General features: G+C 38.6%; 1 protein-coding gene across 9 annotated transcripts in view; it reads right to left on the bottom strand.

The window, feature by feature from the left end:
- LOC137237929 (uncharacterized) overlaps positions 1-17,220 on the bottom strand; it is a 636,630-nt gene that overhangs the window by 288,331 nt on the left and 331,079 nt on the right. The window lies entirely within an intron of this gene.

Below are 17,220 nucleotides of genomic sequence, written 5' to 3'. Positions count from 1 at the left end.
ATCTTTGGAAGGCTCTCCTGGAAAATTGTGTTTTTTGAGTTATGACACTATTGAAGTAAATGAGCGATATGGTCAAAAATTAAAACTCAGTTGTTGTTTTTTCCCGACGCGTTTCGACGTTCTTTTTTAACGTCATCCTCTGGGGATTTCTTTAATGATAAATATGTAGAAATAATATACATATTAACATTTTGATGCTTTTACTAACACTTTCTTACAATAAACATGAAACTAACACATCATACAAATTTTTAATTTACTTACATTAATTGTATTATAATTAAATTAACTATTACACTTTATTTTAACAAATATAAACAGTTGGCACTTGCATTTTTGTTTACTTTGACTTACTTCTCTGAATAACAGCTGAGTAGACGCTGCTTATATTGTCAACGTCTTCTTTGAAATTTAGTGTGTTGTGTATTTGTTGTTGTATTCGTATGCTTTCAAGAGACATTCACGTTTTTTCTCTTTTTTCGATATCTAATATCAGAGATGATAAATGGATTTTTTCATTTTGTACCAAACAAAAAAAAAATGTACCAAACAAAAAAAAAAAATGTACCAAATCATCCAAAAATGTACCATGTTTGAGCGACTGTCGTAGTCGCCAACAGCCAACCCTTCTATTTAATAGAAATTAGGCTTAAGGAAACCTAAACCTGAATTTACCTGAATTTTATATTGAATTTATTGATATATGTACCTTTTACGTATAAGTACGCATTCTGAATTATTTGCACGTACAAATACGTAATATCATATATTACGTACATATTTATTAAACTTAAGAATTTGAAATGTTTGTATTTTACGCTAACACGCGAGCGTATTTCACCTCTCTGGCAACCCCAACAATGGGTTGACAGATGTGACTTTGTACCTACATACATACATTTATATTATTGTTTTTGACATTTCTTTATATTTTACTTACTCGAAATTTTTACTCTACTCGTGTGAATCTGTGAAAACCAAATAAATTATTATAAAGCCATTGAAATTCGCGGCCTAGATAAAGTTACGTGACAAATTTGTTATTACTAAAAAACTCGTTGCCTTTGATAACTGCTAACTATTCTTGGTAAATAATAGCCATAGCAGAGAAACCCCCCTTTGCAATCGGAACCCTTTAAATTGTGCATGCTAGCAAAAAGGGATCTAGTGCCACCGCCACCGCCACCATAATCCATCAAATCACCACCATCATATCATCGCCTCATCACCGCATCCGCAGCAGCCACATACAAGAAAGGAAAGAAGGTAAATTTATCCTGCCAACCCCCTTAACAGTGGTCCTTCGACGCCACTACCGGAACCAGCGACACAAAAGATTACCATTTGGAAACTGTGAGTATTAAATGAGATTTTAATACACCCCTAAACAGTGGAAAAATATATAAAATTGGAAAAAGTAAGGCAATTTTCATTTTCGAGGATTAGAATTTCCCGCCAATAATCCTCATTTCCCGCCAAACTTTCTCAAGTTCCCACCAAATTTGCACATACCATTTCGTATATATATATATATACATATAGCAATAACCCCATATTGCAAAACTCAGTACGGTATATGTGCAAAGCAAGATAAGAAAAACTCAGTAGTTAGCTACAGTGGGCACACTTGCTAAAAGCACCCCTTATATTTTAATGCGACAAATCTCTTAATAATTTAAAATTTCCTCATTTTAAATTAAAATATCTCTTGTCGTTAATTAAATATAATACAAAAGAAAGAAAACGACATAAGCGGTGAAATAAAATATCGTGCACAGTGGTACAAGAGTGGTGCAGTGCGTATTATAGCACTTTTCTCGCATTAAATTTGCACGCTATAAATTCTCAATCCCCATTAAGAATTTCGATAAGCTACTAATTTCTCTCTCCTCCAAGCCCCTACAGTCCAACAAATCGAAGCTAAATAAGACTCCTCTAAGTCACACAAAAAAAAAAAAAAAAAAAAAAAAATACACATTTTTAGATAATCTCATACGTATCAAAATTATAATAATTTACCCCCGAGATACTTTTAATACGTATATATACATATATCTCACATAATTTTTCCCACGTATATTTAAACCACCCTCATATACATATATTAAATATAGTGCAAACGCAGCACAGTGGTAAAATTTTCTCAGTCTCACCCTCAAATAAATTTAACTTAAAAACTTTTTTTGGTTTTGAAAAGTATTCTCTCTTGCTATTTAACGTGAATATAAACGTAACTCCCTCACACATAGTTAAAAGCAAATAAATACTCTCTATTCAAAAAAAAAAAGTTTTTCTCTCTTAGTTAAATTTTATTAATTCTCAACTCTAAGCGACATAAAACAAAGCTCAAAAATGAGTGACGATGAAACCAAAAAAGGTGGCTCCAAAACTCAAGGAGTTAAAAAATTTAAAATCTCGTCTGCCCCCAAAAAATTTACATCCGAAACGGACAATTTTTTGGAATATTGTGCTCGGTTTAGGTCGACGTCGCTCCAAGACAACACGGAGTCCTCACTCAAAATAAAAAACTCGAATATAGAAAAATTCTGGAATAGAGTTCAAACCGTCTTCGATAAGATTGTCGAAACCCCAGATCAGGACCTGCCCGAAGATTTTCCAACATCTGCTAATAGCATATACAGGTCCTGTCTCATAGCATACGAAGACACAAAAGCCCAGATAGAAGACCAGCTTCACTTGCTTAAACAAGCAAATGCCCCCGCTCCCCCTACCGTCACACCAGCTCCATCTGACAACTCCGGTATTTCGCTGAAAATCCCTCCCTGCGATACCGAAATATTTTATGGTGGTTATGAAAAATGGCCCTCATTTCGTGACATGTTCACAGCCGTTTATATTAACCATCCCAAACTCTCCCAAGCGCAAAAATTGTATCACCTCAGATACAAAACCCAAGGAAAGGCAGCTCAAATAGTCAATCAATTTCCCTTGACTGACGACAACTTTGCCTTAGCGTGGGAAGCCCTAAAGGCCCGATACGAGAACAGACGAGTTCTCGTAGATAATCAAATACGGGCCCTAATGAACTTAAAAACGATCACCACGGAAAACAGTGAAGATATACAAAAGTTGCAATCCTCAGTAAATAATTGTCTTCAGATTCTCGCCACGCAACAGGTGTCCACAGATAACTGGGACCCCATACTTATTTATCTCGTGACCTCTAAACTCCCTGAAAATACAGTCACGTTATGGGAGCAGTCTCTGACTTCAAGAAGAGAACTTCCTAACTGGTCCCAAATGGACCAGTTCCTCACAACTCGATATGAAGTCGTAGAGCGAGTCGATCAATGGCGACCAAATAAATTTAAAGCCACCCCACAAGCTAGGCCACCATTCAAACCCCAGCAGTCGCATCCCTTTCAAAATAGATCGACCTCCCACACCCAATCTCATATGACAGAGCAGCGAACAATGTACAAGTGCGCTTTGTGTAAAACCTCATCTCACCCCCTTATAAGTTGCTTCAAATTTAAGAAGCTGTCGACCTCTGATCGCAGAAGGTTTGTGAGAGAAAACAATATGTGTTTCAATTGCCTCTCTCAGTCACACATATTGAAAGACTGTTCCAGTACTCAAACTTGCAATCAATGTCAAGATCGGCACAACTCAGTGCTTCACGAAGACACATCTCAAGTGCCGAAAAGACAACCCTCACGATTGCAAAGGACAGCCTCACAAGCCACCACCACGAATTCCACAGTCTCACCCGGTAATACTCCCGATCAAGCCAATGCTCTGGATGAAAGCCCTTCATGCTCGCAGAAAATCCAAGTGCAATCGTTTTATTCCGAAAACGATTGTGAAATAATTTTACCCACGGCTATCGTTCCCGTAGAGCATAAAGGAGAAATTTTTAAACTACGAGCTCTTGTGGATCAGGGATCTGAACGAACCTTTATCTCTACCAGAGCCCAAGATAGACTCAAACTCCCATTCAAACCGTCTAGATTTGAAATATCAGGGATGGGCGGCAAGGTAGTTCAGACCTCAAACAAATTGTGCTCTCTGACTTTGGTATCCCCCGATTTCAAAACCAGAATAAGTGCAGAGGCAATAGTATTACCCCGGCTAACAAAAATGCTCCCCTCGCTTAAGCTCACTAGCGAGCTTCAAGCAAAATGGGCACACCTCAACCTCGCAGACTCGAACTGTCACTCCCCCTCGCAAATAGATCTCGTCCTAGGCAGTGATGTAATACCGCAAATCATCCAAAATGGCGTTGAGAAACTTTCCCCCCATCTTCTAGCGCAGAAAACTATTTTTGGATGGATTCTGAGCGGTAGAGCTCCTGTGTTGGTAAACGCTTTCTGCATGCAAGTGTCAGAAGTGTCGAACGAAGATCTTCACTCGCTATTGCGTAAATTCTGGGAATTGGAGGAAGTTCCCACCAAACCCCAAATAATCCCAGAAGACGAGTTTTGCGAAAATTTCTATGCAGCCACAACCTCACGCGATGATAACGGTCGTTATATCGTAAGGCTGCCGTTTAAACCCAGCTTCCCAGAGTCAATCTCATTATCCCACTCTCGGTCTTCAGCTCTAAGCCAGTTTCTTGGAATGGAGAGAAGTCTGCAGAAGAAAGGGGATTTAAAGACTCAATATGATAGTGTTCTAGAAGAATACCTCACCCTCGATCATATGGAGGAAACCGGCTCCTATGAAAAATTTGACGGAGGAAAATGCCTCTCATTTTATCTTCCTCATCACGCAGTTGTCAAACCCGAGAAAAAGACATCAAAGGTGCGGGTCGTGTTTAACGCCTCAAAGAAGTCGGCATCTGGACATGCGCTCAACGACGTTCTGTATACCGGCCCTACCCTCCAGCCCGATCTGATGCTTCTGATTCTCAAGTGGCGTACCTACCAATTTGTTTTTAACGGAGACGTAGAAAAAATGTATCGTCAAATCATAATGCATGAAGACGACAGAGACTATCAGAGGATCGTCTTTCGCTCATCTCCGAGCGACCCCATAAAAGACTATCGTCTGAAAACAGTCACATTTGGTGTGAACTGTGCCCCCTACCTCGCCATACGTACTCTTCACCAACTGGCCAAAGATGTAAAGGAAACTTTCCCCAAAGCCGTCCCTGTTTTGACGAAAGAAACATATGTAGATGACATTCTCTCTGGCAGCCATGAAATTCTCTCTGCTGAAACATCTCTCTCCCAAGTCATCCAAGTGTTAGCGTCAGCAGGATTTCCATTACGGAAAATAACGGCCAATCACCCCAGTATAATAAAAAACATCAAAGAAGAGGACTTGCTAGATACCAATCTTTTGGAATTCGAGAAAGCAAGCAACACCAAAACTCTCGGCATACAGTGGAACGCTCTGACCGACACGTTTTCGTATACAGTGGACTCAATACCCCTCTCGTCCGCTAATACAAAACGACAAATTCTCTCCTCGGTCGCAAAACTTTTTGACCCCGCAGGGTGGCTTACGCCGATTATGATTCAGGCCAAGATTTTACTCCAAGAGCTATGGATAGACGGAACTGGCTGGGATGAACCAGTGAAGCCCCTCCGCTTCATTAAATGGACGCAGTTCGCAAAAAATTTACCCAACATCTCAGATATAAAGATACCTCGATGGGTTGACTACATGCCGAACCAGCAGGTTGAACTGCATGGTTTCTGCGATGCGTCAGAAAAGGCATATTGCGCCACTATATATCTGCGAACAACCCACGGTGCCACCACTTCGTCCCACCTTCTGGTCGCTAAAGGCAAGGTTGCCCCTCTTCGCACTACCAGTCTTCCAAGACTAGAACTATGTGCAGCTCTACTCCTTGCCCGACTAATCGCCGTCGTACAATCCCATCTCGAGCTCTCTCTTACAAATCTTTACATGTGGTCTGACTCGGAAATTGTGTTAGCATGGCTCGAAAAGCCTCCCCACGCTTGGAAAACTTTCGTATCCAATCGAACAGCTGAAATTATGGATCTCGTCGGAAGCGCCTCCTGGAAGCATGTAGGCAGTCGCGACAATCCAGCAGACATGGGCACTAGAGGATGCAAACCCATGGACTTGGCAAATTCTGCGCTGTGGTGGAATGGCCCTGCGTGGCTGACCCAGCCCCCCGAAGCTTGGCCAAACCCATCTACCCGCAGCATCAATCCGCCTGAAATGCGCCGAGTCGAAGCACTATACTCAGCTGAAGATGACCCCGATGTATTGGATCGATTTTCCTCATTTCCTCGCGCCCTCAGGGTCATGGCATATGCCTTCAGGTTCATTAATAATCTCAAGGACCGAATTCGAGGCATTAAACCCGCTTACACTCCCTCTCTGTCTCATGAAGATCTCCGCAAAGCGAAAGATAAACTTGTGACGTTAACACAAACCCGATATTTTCCTCGCGAAAGAGCATGCTTGGAAAATGCAAACCCCATTGATCAAAGAAGCTCTCTTCTAACCCTCAACCCATACCTCGATGAAAACGGGCTCCTCAGGGTTCATGGTAGACTAGTTCATTCGTCGTTGACTTACAATGAAAAACATCCCGTTATTATCCCAGAAAAATCAAGATTCGCTGTCCTCTATATACAGTACCTCCATGAACTTCTTCTCCATGCCGAAATACGTCTCATGCAGCAATGCCTCAGACAGGATCTCTATATTCCACGACTTAAACCACTCATAAAGAGATGCATACATCAGTGCAAAACTTGTACCCTCCACAAGCAGCAAATGCGATCGCAAATCATGGCGGCTTTGCCCCCGGAACGATGCACATATGCTCCGCCTTTCACCACTACCGGTGTCGACTTTGCGGGGCCTTTTCAAATAAAAGCCTCCTTGCTAAGGTCTCACACCTTACTGAAAGGCTACGTGGCCGTTTTTGTCTGTTTCGTGACAAAAGCTGTCCACCTTGAGCTGTGCTCGGACCTAACAACAAATGCCTTTCTCGCAGCATTCGCTCGCTTCGTCGGACGTCGTGGATATCCTGCCACAGTGATGAGTGACAACGGCAAAACGTTTATTGGAGCTAAAAGAGCGACGGAAAAAGAGTTCGTTGACTTCATGAAAACTGCCTCTCAAGAAGTAATCGCAAAATACTCTCCCCAGGGCATTAATTGGAAATTCATTCCACCCGGAGCTCCCCACATGGGCGGCTTGTGGGAGTCTGCAGTGAAGAGTTTCAAACTGCACTTCAAGAGGACTGCAGGAACCCACAAGTTCACATTTGAAGAATTTACCACCCTCTTGGTAAGAATTGAAGCCGTATTAAACTCTCGTCCTATCTCACCTTTATCCCAAGATCCCACAGAGTTTACCGCGCTGACCCCCGGCCACTTTCTCCGAGGTAGCCCCCTCCTCGCTATCCCTGAAGTGGATCACGCGGATTTATCTCTTATAAACCGATGGGACAGGGTAAAAAGCTTACATCATCAATTCAGCAAAAGGTGGAAGGAAGACTACCTAAAGGATCTCCAGAAAAGGCAGAAGTGGAAAAATCCACAACCCCAACCCAAGGTCGGTGAGTGTGTCTGCATTCACGACGACTCACTTCCCCCGACTGAATGGCGCCTTGGACGTATTGAAAAAGTATATCCCGGACCTGACGGCCATATACGTGTTGTTGACGTTCGTACTCAAACCGGCACCCTCACACGACCACTTGTCAAGCTCTGTTTCCTCCCTCAGATTGAAAGCCCACCCTCTCGGGCAAACCCGGAGAATTCGTAGCTACTCTCAAACCACCTCTGACCACTCTTACCACATCACCGTCTCCAATATGTCGTATTTTGCAACATAATGCCAGCTGAAATCCCCTGTATCAGTATTTCTCTCCACTAAAATACTTTTACAACTGTAATTACAGATCGCTATGGATCGTGCAAATCAGTCGTCGTCACGAAGACCAGTGCGGTCGGAGATCGTTGCTCCCAACCGCGCCAATGAATCACGCAGCTCGACACTTATAACGGATTACCGACGGTGCCGCATATGCACCCGTCAGCACGCTCTTCGGAACTGCGTCATATTCAAAAAAATGAAACCACCCCAGAGATGGATGCTTGCACGAGCCCATGAGTTTTGCCTGAATTGCTTGGCATTATCTCACATCACCAGCGAGTGCAGCTCATACGACAGATGCCGGATCTGTGGAGCGCGACATCACTCCCTACTCCATCGGCGGGACGCTACCCCAAGCGCCCAGCGCGCCATCCAGGCACCCCGGCCTGGCAGATCCGCCGTACCGGCACCCCCTGCCGCCACCGGGCAACCCCGTTCTCGCCCGGGAAACAACATTCCCTCAGCAGCACCCAGCATCGCACGACGCACCATTCGATGCACCGCACAAGGGCTGCAAACCGCCAACGCTAGAGGAAGAGTGTCCCAAATCCTCGTTCGAGATGCATTGCGGACCCTTAAGGAGCTACAGGAGGCTCTAGCCGCTGAACGCGCCTAGGGCGGGGATGATGTTTGAGCGACTGTCGTAGTCGCCAACAGCCAACCCTTCTATTTAATAGAAATTAGGCTTAAGGAAACCTAAACCTGAATTTACCTGAATTTTATATTGAATTTATTGATATATGTACCTTTTACGTATAAGTACGCATTCTGAATTATTTGCACGTACAAATACGTAATATCATATATTACGTACATATTTATTAAACTTAAGAATTTGAAATGTTTGTATTTTACGCTAACACGCGAGCGTATTTCACCTCTCTGGCAACCCCAACAATGGGTTGACAGATGTGACTATGTACCTACATACATACATTTATATTATTGTTTTTGACATTTCTTTATATTTTACTTACTCGAAATTTTTACTCTACTCGTGTGAATCTGTGAAAACCAAATAAATTATTATAAAGCCATTGAAATTCGCGGCCTAGATAAAGTTACGTGACAAATTTGTTATTACTAAAAAACTCGTTGCCTTTGATAACTGCTAACTATTCTTGGTAAATAATAGCCATACCAGAGAAACCCCCCTTTGCAATCGGAACCCTTTAAATTGTGCATGCTAGCAAAAAGGGATCTAGTGCCACCGCCACCGCCACCATAATCCATCAAATCACCACCATCATATCATCGCCTCATCACCGCATCCGCAGCAGCCACATACAAGAAAGGAAAGAAGGTAAATTTATCCTGCCAACCCCCTTAACATACCAAAAGTCTTCGGATATGAATTTGAACCAAACTAGAGCTATATTCTGCTTCTTCCCAAAATTGTTTTTAGTCAGGAAAGTTTCTAACACAAATTAAAGGTAGTATGACAGGGAAATATGATTTATGAAGAAATTAGTGATGGCTCGATATTTCGCTATTGGTGATTGCATCGCCGCTATTGACAAATCGCTAATAGCTATAGCTATTGCAATCCAAATATATCAGTGATTGGCTATTTTCCTTCATTCGATTCTTTTGAATGACAATCACCTCTGGCAGAATATCGCCAATAGCGATTATAGCGATTGGCGATTTTCCTTCAGCATGAAATTCTAATACTAATAGCAGCGATGCAATCATCGATAGGGAGATATCGTTCATCATTGCTCATCTGTGTGCTTTACTTTCCGAAACAGCGAACGGAACAAAGCAAACTTGTGCAACAACTAGAACGACGACATTGTGAAGTCGGCTAGAAAAGCAGCCACGTGGTTTGGGTAATTTTTACAGACAAGCGAAAGATCGAACCCAAAAATAATCAACGCAAAGATCAAAGAGACCGCAAGGCACAACTCATTCAAAAGCAATTATCGAAGTGCAGAGGTATATAGAAGAAACTGTAATTGCACGAAAAGTTGATCCTTTTTTATGGTGGCAGAAAAACAATTACAAGTATCCCAATCTATTTCCTATAGCTCGCGAAAAGTTGGGGTGTTTAGGAACATCGGTTCCCTGTGAAAGACTTTTTTCTCAAGCCGGCCTTATTTTAAGCGAGAGAAGAATGCGCTTAGATGATGAAAAGGCTAAAATCCTTATCTTTTTAAACGCCAATCATAAAATATAAAATTCGTTATATTTTGATTTTATATTTAAGTATTTATAATAAAATAATTAATATTTGTCAAAATATTAAACAAGCAATATAAGTTTAAACTTTAATTTCATGAAATGTATAAAAGAAATGGAATGACTGAATTTTTTTGTTTTTAATTACACTATGTGAGGCCAAATAGACATGGGTCTTTAGACTTGGCCTAAGATTGATTGCCTGTGTTATTCATAAGTTCATACTTTTAGGCAGTAGCCGTTAACAGTTTTATAAAATTTGTGTTTTTGATGGTAAAATAAAAGAATTATAGAAACATATATCACTCGTCTTATTGTAAACAGATTAACTCAAAATTTAAGGTTTTTGGGAGAATACAATTCAAGATTTGTCATATGGTTTGTATATGGTTGAATTCTCCGGCTAATTTCTAGGGCACTGCAGTGGGTGGCTAATTTTCTGCTAAAGAATATTTTTATAATAGTTTGAATAATTTGCTATATTTTTCTCTGTATTTTTAATTAAAAATTGATTCACTTTACTGTACAAATTTATGCAGCCAAATACAACTTTCAGAATAAATTCATACGGAGCATTTCTGAATACATCGGTGTAGTATAATATAGTAAATAAATCATGTTTTTATGGTGTTACATATACAGATTTATTTCGGGTTGATTCATCTTACATTTAAAAATCAAAGCATTTTCAATTAACAAAATTATAAAACAAAGATGCATATACATTTATTTCAGCTAGTTTCATCTCATTGAGTGTAATACGAGTCTGAACATATTGTCGTCAGCCAGTTAATAATATATATCATAACATCTCAGAAAATTAGAATTTCACATTACATTAGTTTACAATTAAAGGTACATACTTTTTTCTTTTTATTCCAATTTTGGTTCATATATTCTAATAAAATTTAACTTAGTATAAATTAATGTATAACATTCAATCTACTCTGGTAAAAAGAGTTAAACATTCATTTTTTATATACAAGTATACAAATAATTGCAGATTCGCTTATTAAAGATAAATTAAAGCGATCGCCATAGCTGTAAAAAATAGCCATAGCTTTAAAAAATAGCCATACCTATATTCACTGATAGCTCAAAATCGCTCTTCTGTATGGAATCGCTTGTTGAAATAAATCGATCGCTATAGCTATAAAAAATAGCCGATATTCAAAAATAGCCATATCTATTTTCGCTGATAGCTCAAAATCGCCATATCGTCCATCACTAGAAGAAATACTTTTCCAGTAAAAATAATAAAAGAAGTTTATCGATTGAAGCGTACAATTATGTACATATATAAAAACATTTCTTAATTGAGCACCAGTAAGGAACATAAAATGCAGCTGTACATTCAATGCAAAAACATTTCATAAAAATATTTTAGGTACAAAGTGCCTACCCCAAGGCTCTGTTCTTGCACCAATTTTATTCAACATTTATATTAATGATATAAATTCTGTTTTGAAATTCAGCTCCATAAAACTTTTCGCTGATGATGCTCCAATTTCTATAAATGGCAAAAATGAAAATGATATAAGAATCAAGTTACAAAGTGACCTAAACGCACTTTATATCTGGCTATGTACAAACAGACTTAAAATTAATATAGAAAAAACTAAATACAGGCTTATTTCAAGAAAAAACATTGCTAATTTTGAAACTATTACAATAAATAATATTGAAATAGAAAAAGTAAATACGATTAAATATTTGGGTGTTCAGATTGATTGCAAATTAAAATTTGATGCCCATGTTGACTATTCAGTAAGTAAAATAGCAAACAAATTATGGTTTATTAAAAGAACTTGTAAAAACTTAAGTAATTATTACAAAGTAAAGGTTTATAGATCCATAGTTGAGCCTTACTTTATTTATTGCTCAACAATATTTTTTATTATGAAAGATTCGCAAATTGATAAGTTGCAAAAAATGCAAAATAAAGCAATGCGCTTAAGGTACTAGCCCGACAATCTCGGGAACGATTTATATGGCCAATTTATATGGCCAAATTCCTCCCTCCACACCACCAAGTTCCATGAGGAGCTTGGGGTCACCAGAACCTCGCCTGTTAGTGAAACAGGATTCGCCGCGGCAGGTGAGGTTGACAATTGGGTTTGGAGAAGCTATATATTGCGCTGGCAATCTGAAGGATTGCGCTACACAGCCCCTTGTATTTTAGTCGCCTCTTACGACAGGCATACCTACCGCGCGTATATTCTGATCCCTGACCCGCTGGGGATTTCAATAAACACTCATGACCTTTTTTGATATCTTTTGGTAATAAATCAATAGCTGTTTGATAACAAAGCGATAACTCTTCAGTAAAAAATGTATAACTAATCGATAACTCGTATATACCTCTTTATCTTTCCTTTCCTTTCCATTCCTTTCCTCATCTTTCATCTGCCTCTCAGTTGCTGCTCGCAGCCGGCATAAAACATGAATGTCCCGTCCCACCAATTTGTAGGAAAAATTAAAAGAAGCACGACGCAAATTGGAAGAGAAGCTCGGGCTTAAATCTCTTCGGAAGTTATCGCGCTTTACATTTCCCTTATCTTCCTTTCCTTCCCTTTTCTTTCCTTTCCTTCTGTCTGATTTCGCTCGTAAAAACTTTTCCGATACCACACACTACGACTATACCTGCCTTTTATATTACCCCATGTAGCATAGCATATAGCATGAGCAAGTGATTGAACTAGTTAGTCTCACTGCTGGGTTGTTATTAAGTTCCGTCTCAGTATTTGTTGCTTAAGCTGTCCTTTCGAGTGCGTCCCCCAAGTGTGACTTATGTATGTAGCACTTTGATGAAATTTATTTATTGTCTGTAAGTGTTTGTATAAAAATCTTTTTATATGCAAAAAAGTATGTAGATATGTGTTTCAATATTTCCAATAGTGCAAAAAATGCATAGACATGCATTTTCTTAGTATTATACTAAGAATATTTATTTATCAATACTTTGCAAATAAATTTTTCAGAATATTATGCATTTCCCTATTGTATTATGAAGTTAATTGTGACAATTTTTGTTATTTCAATAATAAAAAATGGGTGTGTTAGTACAGTACTACTCGCCATGTGTCGATTAATATCCCTAGCTTAGGTTAGGTTGAACTGGCTGGTCGCTATCAAACATCAGGACCTATGTTACAAGGTAGCTTGAATGAGATAAAATAGTATGTATTCACATTTGAACTAGTCTCTAAAAAAAATAGGGGCCGCTTTTACAATGTCCTCTAAAAATATCAAAATTTGCTGGGAAGGACTAAAATCTCAAGGTTGGACGGGCCGGTCAATAAAGACCTCACATAGACTAAATGTATCCATCGTGTTACCAGAATTTGTTTGACCATGAAACGTACGTACATACATCAGCATGAAACTTTTAAAATGTGTGTACATTAGGTCCAAAGGTCTCAAACTGGTCCCTAGCGCTTTATGTCATAAATTAAATTTTCATTTTCATGTTTAAGAATGCGAGAGGGTTCTTAATAGCATATCTCCACTTAGAGCTTCATTCGAGAAATAGGCATATAAAAGAATTTAACGTTAAATCTTGCAAGGTTTATAGTACAAAATTAAATCTCGAACATGATAAAAAGATTAGACGGTGAAACCATTCTCTCTTCTCGGCGGTCATAATGATTTTTTGTTTTTAAAAAAAAGTTTAAAATCTCTCTCAAAAACCTTGTGGAGATGCCAGACCAGAGAAGACAAATAGAAATTTTGGAATATTTGATATTTACAATTTCCAGATAAAAATATAAAAAGCAATTGAAAATTTGGTATGCATTTTTTAAGATTCGGTATAAATTTTTTGTTTTTAACTTGGACGATTTAAGTTGCGCATACCACCAGTCTGCTTACTTCGGTCATCATTAGAGATGTTGCAGGACTTTACTGCAGGACGATTTAGCGGGAGCCTGACTTTAAAGGAAACTACAGACTTTGTGTTCGTGTTCCTCTGGATCCTACTTGCGCACATGTCACATGCCTTAGAGGCGCTACTACAATTCTGAGTAGGGAAATTAGGCAGTCCTGCAACTTTTTCCGTTGCAGCGATCTGAGGGTGAACAACATCAGTGACAGGGCCAAGTCTTGTGATGTGCAAAATTTGAGGAGACAAGGGAGAGAAATGTTTATTTTGTAGCATAATTTTCCTTTGATACCAGTCTGCATCCGCAAGACCATTAACCTCCCAGACAAAACTACGTTCCTAAGCCTTTCAACCCGCCGGGGAATATAACTCCCTCACTTGCTGTCTTTCAGCAACGTGGTCAATGTTTCACATATTTCAGAACGAGGGTGACAGAGTCTGGATAGTGTTTAGGCGTTATAATGGCTTTCCCACTAAAATTAATTACACCCCAACGAATAAGAATTAGGTGGTTCTCATAAAAAATTTAGAGCTTTACCTAAAAATATTTAATATGTCGGATCTGTTAATAAGTTTAGAGTATTGGGACATACTTTGATGAAGTGACGCGTACTGTTTCATTAAACACTTGTTGTAAAGTTCACATACTAAAAATTAGTAGGCGAGAAAAACAATAATGATAATATTGGAGTAGTGAAAAATATGAAGCAGAGAGAAATTATTATTTGTTGAAAGTCCGTGTGCGCCAATTCCTCTTAGACTTGTGATAATGATTTCGTATCCTGCGTCATCAGAAGTGGGCAATGAGCCAGAAGAGTTAGATAGTGAAAATAATGAATGGAAAAGGTTATACGAACAACAAAGTAAAGAGTTTGTTTCGCTGTTAAAAGCTTTTGGTTCGGCTTCTAGTCCAAATAGTAAAGTGCAGCTACCGGAATTTGATCCAGATGCATTTAATGTAAGTGCACGAGCCTGGATAGCCACCACAGTTATGCGCATGGCAGAGGAGCCATTAAAGGGTGCATCTTTAATATTGGTTCTTAGTCGTGCTTTTAAAGGACAAGCTGCAAATTGGCTAACCCACATTTCGTACACCGGTATGACTTGGAATGAGTTCAGAGATATTTTCGTTTCAAGATTTGACTTTTCGGAGACAAGCGTTGCTTTCCTTATCAATTTAAGCAATAAAAAACCAAAAGAAGATGAGTGCCTTGCATTTTATGAAGCAACAATAATGCAATCATTATCGAAAAATGGAAAAATTTTTCCGCGGAAGAAATAGTTATATCAACAGTGCTGGCACATGTGGCTCAGTTCGACCCTCGTATTCATTGATTGGCTTTCACATCAAATGTGGGAACAAGAAAGCTTTTACAGCAAGGACTAAATTCAATGTCGTTTATCAAGAGGAAATTTCCAACAATGCGCAGTGGATGTGAAGGAATTGATAACAAACGTCAGAAGCATTCCCCAGTTCCATTTACTGAACAGAGCGGTGATGTCCAAATATAAATTGGATAAAACCACACAATTAACACCCAAGAAGGAATTACCAAATAGGAGTTCTATTAATCCAAACAAGGCATCAGTCAAGTGTTATCGTTATCAGGGTTTGGGGCATTACGCCGCCCGATGTCAAAACACAACCGAACATTTTAAAAACAAAACATAGAGCGGTATTGCTAACCGTAGAGTCGATATTTGTGATGTAAAGTCGCCATCAGGTATTTTACGAGAGTCAGATGGCGAAGATGAAGAAACTGAAATCATTGACATAGAAATGTAAGAACACAATTTCCAAAAATTGAACACATCCGAATTATCTATTTAGTTTATTTTTAACGAAAAATTTAATTTAACCACTGGTGTAAGTGGTGGAGAATGAAATTGTGACCACTGGAGTAAGTGGTAAGATTGGAGACATAACCACTGGTGTAAGTGGAGGAAAATGATAACGGAGCGATATTTGTAATCAATTTAAATTTGTTTATTTATGTTGAAGGAAAATGTAGTTCTTATTATAAAATGATTAAAGAAAAACTGAAGGTAAGACTTTGAGTGTGATATGGCCGAGTGGTAGACTCTTTGAAGTATGTCACACGGGGACGTGTGACTTGTCAGTATGGCCGTGTCGTATCTGTTAATAAGTTTAGAGTATTGGGGCACACTTTGGTAACGTGAAATCTTACAAGTTTTATCATACAAAAATAAATCTCGAAACGCAGAAGGTTTCAGTTAAATCTTTAATAATTTTTCAATCATTATAATATCTCTGGCATAGCAACCTGAAATTCATATGTCGTCAGGGCCGGATTAACCCTCAACTAGGGCCCGCAACCATCAATTTGGGGGCCCTTTTTTAACACCCGTTCCCCTCTTTTTTATACCTTTCATGAAAATGAAATGGTATATTAATTTCGTCACGAAACCCAAAATTGTAAGTCCTTAAAGGAAAATAGATAGACCCACAGATCCGTCTGTCTGTTTGTATGCAAACTAATCCCTCAATTTTTGAGATATCTTAATAGAATTTGGTGAGCAAGTGTATTTGGGTGTCCGATTAGACATTTTTCGGAACCGGCCGGATCGGACCATATATTGTTGTCTGTAAAAATCATAAAGATCGGTGGTATATATAGTATATATATGGTGGTATATATAGTATATATATATATTTTCGCAATTTTAGCCCCATTTTAACAGCTAGAAGCTTCAAATTTCACCGAATGCTTACGTATATAGCATATATTGTTGTCTGAAAAATCATAGAGATCGGTTGAATATATAGTATATATCTCATACAACCGATTGTTCAGATAAGAAACCTTTCGCAATTTCTACCCCATTTTAACAGCTATAAGCTTCAAATTTCACCGATTGCTTACGTATATAGTATATATTGTTGTGTCAAAAAATCATAGAGATCGGTGATATATATAATATATATATGATGGTATATATAGTATATACCTACCTGTTTTTTATTCCATATTTATCTTAAAAATCGTTTAGGTATGTAGATCTGTTCACTATATATTTCTTTTTATACTTCCGATTATTCGGAGATTACGAACGGGATAAGATCATTGTTCAGCCCCATTCATGAAAGGTATGAAGTTTCGGCACAGCCGAAGACAGTCCCGTTCTTACTTGTTTCGATTAAAAAATACAAACTTATATCTTTCATAAAAATTTTATTGTCAAAATGTAATATTATCAATACAATTACTATCATCATTTTAAAAATGTCGTTTTCTACATTTTTTTCAGCAAATTCATCAAATATATCATCAATATCGATTTTGTTCAATAAATCTGTTGTAGCTCTT

The sequence above is a fragment of the Eurosta solidaginis genome, chromosome 1 (assembly GCF_040869045.1).
Source record: "Eurosta solidaginis isolate ZX-2024a chromosome 1, ASM4086904v1, whole genome shotgun sequence".
In the NCBI taxonomy this organism is placed as follows: Eukaryota; Metazoa; Arthropoda; class Insecta; order Diptera; family Tephritidae; genus Eurosta; species Eurosta solidaginis.
This window is presented reverse-complemented; position numbering and strand designations above follow the sequence as displayed.